The following is a 4753-nucleotide window of genomic DNA, read 5'->3' on the forward strand; positions in this document are numbered from 1 at the left end:
ACACACACACACACACACACACACACACACACACACACACACACACACACACACACACACACACACACACACACACACACACACACACTCTAAACTGAAAAAAAAACAGTAATGAAAAAAAAGGTTCTGCTTTTCTTTTTACTAAAGGTTGAAATAAACTTGCAGTCATGCAATTAAATACTTATAATAGATTTTTATTTGTTTGTGCGCCGCTGTTTAAAAATGGATAAAATGTTCAAATTAGCTTGTTTTCATTAGAAATAAATAATTGCTTTTTTATAAAACTTTAAATGAGCATATGTTTTCATTATACAGAACATTTCACAGTTTGCAAAGGTCAAGGCAAGAAATGCTACGTAGAAATAGCATCACATTTTTCCCGTAAAGAAAAATATTTTAAAGCTTTTAGTGATTTCTTAAGTGTCCTTCTAATTTTGTGGCAACCAGAAGATGAACAAAGCCAGGGAGTGTAAAAACAGTGTAGCACTTAAGAACATGTGATTTATTTATGATAAAACAAGCCCAGGGGCATTTAAAAATGCTCTAGAATCATCCATCACAGCAATCAGTCACAACAGTTGTGTCTCACTGGGAAAGGCCTCAAGGTCCAACTCCTCCTCCACCTCCGACAGCACCTCCACAAACAATTCCACGGCCAATCTCAGGTCTCCTCGGTATCCATTCATCTTGTTGCCAACAACCACATCACATTTAAAGTGACTTAGATTACCTTTCTTGGCCACGCAAATACTCTGCTTGAACTTCAGCAAGTCGACTTGACCACGTCTAGGCCCCATGTGATTGGCTGATTAGACATTTGCATTATGAAGCATGTGAACAAGTGTTCCTAATAAAGCAAACCAGTTATGTGTAAATGAATCATGAATTCAATTTAATAAGCATGATTTTTTGTTATATGTTTAAAATACACTGGCTTTATTTATTTGGTCTTTCTATGGCTTTACTTGTGATAGGCCTTTGAATTCAGCAGTGTTAAAAACTCAGAAAGTTTTGTTTGGATCATACCACTTCATAATGGAGGGGGTGATGGTTTACTTTAAACATGTTGCTTGTTTCATTTGATTGTTGAGGGATATGGCAATTTAAATGTTGATAGCTTTAAGTAACTATTGAAATAACTGTTGGTTTTGTGTCTTAGTTATAAGACATGTTAGAGTGTGTTTGAGCTCCCCCTGTCAGTCAGTGAGCTTGGGTTGGATTTCCTCTGAGTAGTTTTCATGTATTACTTTGATTGGGTTTAAGTTGTTTTTTTTTTTACCTCTTACAAGAAGGCCCAGAACTACGATTTGACATTTTTGTTTAAATAAAACCGTTTTCCTTCAAAAACCACACAGTGTTTCTCATCCTAACCAGCTCACAGTCCTGTACAGCTCACCTGATCCAGGCACTATCACCCAGCATCAGTGTCTACCTCGCTAATCTCTCACGGCTGAGTGGGAGCGAGTCTCTGCAGTATATCTGCTCCTTATGTTGTGCAGAAATGCTTGAAACCAGAGTGATGGAGGCTGTTACAGCAGCAGAAAAGGCCACTGTCTAAATGACGGGGTGTCCACATACTTTTGTTCGCGGGTTGTAAGTTTTCAGTTTGCAAGTGTTTAGCAGTGTCGAAGCAACAGCGTCTCCCCCCAGAGTCTATGTTTCTGGCTTGCAGCGGGAGGCTTTGTGTCCTGCAAAAAACTGATACCCAGAGTCAGTGAAGCGCACGAATCCAATTTGCTGTGTGGGAGCATTAGAGTATTAGACTCCTCTGTTAATTTCTTTCTGGAATGACTTCCAGTCTGTTGTGTGCGCACCCTGGGACAGAGAGAGGAGAAGGGGGAGACAGATTAAAAGAGGAAACAGGGGAGAATCAGAGAAAACGGGGGAGGAACCAGACAGAAGGCTGAGCAGAAGTATTCAAATTGCTCAAGTATCAGTTCTAATATTAAGACAGAATGGAGGCAAAAGTGTTTAAATATAATGGCATATCTTTGTAAATTGAGGAGGGTACAATAAAGTTGAGTGTTTTTTAGCGAGTGCAATAAGACTGAAATGTTTCAGACGGCTAAAAATAAGTGGATGAGATGACTCAGACAGGGATGATAACAAAATTAGCAGCAGTTATAGCTGGACTGGAGCAAAAATAGTGCCCTGAATATTAGTTTTGTCCTGTTTGTGTGGTCTCACATACAAAAGCAGTCTGTAGATGGATTCTAGTGTGCCTATATCTGCTGCTAATGACAGATTCATGTTTGATAAAACACTCAAACTTTAGAGGCGGAGGAGGCGTTCTTACCACACTTCCCTTGATAGCATGTTCAGGTTCTTTTATTTGGTTTAATCCTGAAATAAAGGGGGAAACCCTCCTATCTTTGGAACTTAACCCCTCAAGAAGCTACATTAGTGCTCTAAAACTTGGCTTTCTCCTCCTCTCACTGGGTCAGTGCTGCACCAGAAAAGGCGTGTGTTTGCTTGTGTTATTCCCACAGTAATGAAGTCACATGTGCTGCCCATCGTGTTTGTGTTCATGTGTAAGTGAACGTCTGTTTTCCAGCAGCTGAGAGCCAATTAAAAGGAAAGCTGCCGGACTTCTGACTTCCCCATCTGACACTGTTTCTCCAGTCAGGCAAATAGTTGCTGTAAGTCAGCAGAGACTTGTGATCTCAACTGTCCGCCTCCAGTTTAAAGGACTGGACTTAAACATGTTGCTGCCTGTAGCCTGTTTCCCTACTGCTGATCTGCTATGAGGACGTGTGGATGTATTTCCAACGCAGTGACCACACACACAGACTCTCTGGTGACTGAAAAACACACTTGCTCAAAACTTTGCTTTAGCTTCACGACTGGGTGGTCTGATTTTTGGGAGGCAGATCCAAGCAGCAGCTGTCATCGCCATCTAAATGTACATTATGGAAAAAAGGAGGACTAGAAACAGAAGTTGTGATATGCACTTCATGATTGTCTTTTTAGGCTCCTCTGAGTATTTTAACCATCCGACTGACGCAACAGTGGAATTACAGCTTTGGTAAATCTAGCGGACCTTTATCAAATCCACTGAGATTTTAAAAAAGCTATAACAAAAAGATAATTCTACAAAACTGTTAGGGAAGATGGACCTCCCAAGTGCAAACAAAGCACAGCAAAGCCAAGCAATGTGGACGAGAGATGGAATGGTTGACTGCTACCAATTAACCTTATCACCAGACTCCACCCAACAGGTGCCTGTGGGAAGGGGACTTTCCAGAGGAGAAGGGGTCCCATCTGCAGCTTGGAGACCCGACAGACCGACTTTACTTCATTGCACGGCACACCCCACTTAACCTAATCTTGACCCGTCGGCACCACCCGCCCAGTGCTGTGGCTGTGCTTGATATACTCAGCCCAGAGGTCGTCCCACTGGCTGCTTTTCAAGCTATCAAATTCTAATAGGAGCAAATTTACGATACTATGAAAAAGTGTCAAATCATCCTTCATTTCTTTATATTTTGCCTGGAAAATGAGAAATATGTGCAAAGATTTAATGAAAGGTGCAAATATACATGGAAATATATGTTTATTCTTTAACACAGCCCGAGTTCTCTTAGGAAAGCTGTCATTTCTTTAAGTAGCCTTCATTAATAGTTCTCCAAGGTTCTTGAAGGAGATTTAAAGTTCTTCTTTGGATGTTGTCGGCCTTTTGGTTCACTCTCTGTCAAGATGACCCCGCACTGCTTCAATACTGTTGATGTCTGGGCACCATGACGGATTTGGTTCCACTGTTTGTTTCTTCTAACCTTTTCTGTTCTTTTACTGCATTGTTATTGTGTTTGGGGTCATTGTCGTGCTGAAAAATCAAGCTGTTGTTGATCGGATGCTTTCCAGATGGTATTGCATGGTGGATAAAAATCAGCACTTTTCTGTATTCAAAATTTTATTGATTTTGAAAAGCTCTTTCAGGTCGTGCATCAGGTCTTTGCTGGATTTCTTTCTCCCTAATTCTTGGTCATGACTTTGGTATTGTTAAGGACACACAGCACACACTGTTATCTTTGGTATTTCTTGTAGATTTAACTATAGAAATGGGAACAAGTTTTGTTTTTTGTGACATAGCAAAACGTTGCTATGTTTTCTGTTTGGTTTTCCCTTGAGTTTAGGTGCCTTTTTATGGTTGAATGATTAATAGGTCAGTGATGGTCAGGTATAAGGACTTAAAATGGATGAAAAAGCAGCCAGTGGTCAGAGAAAAACTTTGAAAGACCTGGAGAACTGTTGATTGAGACACCTTTTTAAAAAATAGCTTTAAGAAAGATAAAAAGTCTGGTTCATTGGAAGCAACAATGAGGGATGGGCCAAGCCTTTTCACAGTAGTGTGGAGTGCTAAATTGTCAGCTAATATAAGCAAGCCTGCTTAGCAAGAGTGTAACTATAAACTGTACTTATGCACTGCACAGTGCTAGGTAGTAGTCTAATGATGTATTAGACTGTCAATCAGCAAAACTGGAGCACAAGTGTCTGGCCTCTCTGAACCACACAACAAGCCATAATATCCTTTAGATCAGTGCTTCCCAAACCTTTTCTAGCCACGTACCCCTTGAGACATGTCACCCTCAGCCGCATACCCCCTGCTACGAACGACTCTTAATTAGTGTCTATAAATACATTGCAATATCGCATGCATAAAAATAAATACTGCACAGTCGATTATTTCTCACCACCAAATGAATTTATCAATATTTTTTAGTAATGACAGAGTTTTAATAACAAACTTTACTAC

This window comes from Haplochromis burtoni, unplaced genomic scaffold (assembly GCF_018398535.1).
Source record: "Haplochromis burtoni strain Fernald_Lab_line unplaced genomic scaffold, NCSU_Asbu1 Contig_51, whole genome shotgun sequence".
Taxonomy (NCBI): Eukaryota; Metazoa; Chordata; class Actinopteri; order Cichliformes; family Cichlidae; genus Haplochromis; species Haplochromis burtoni.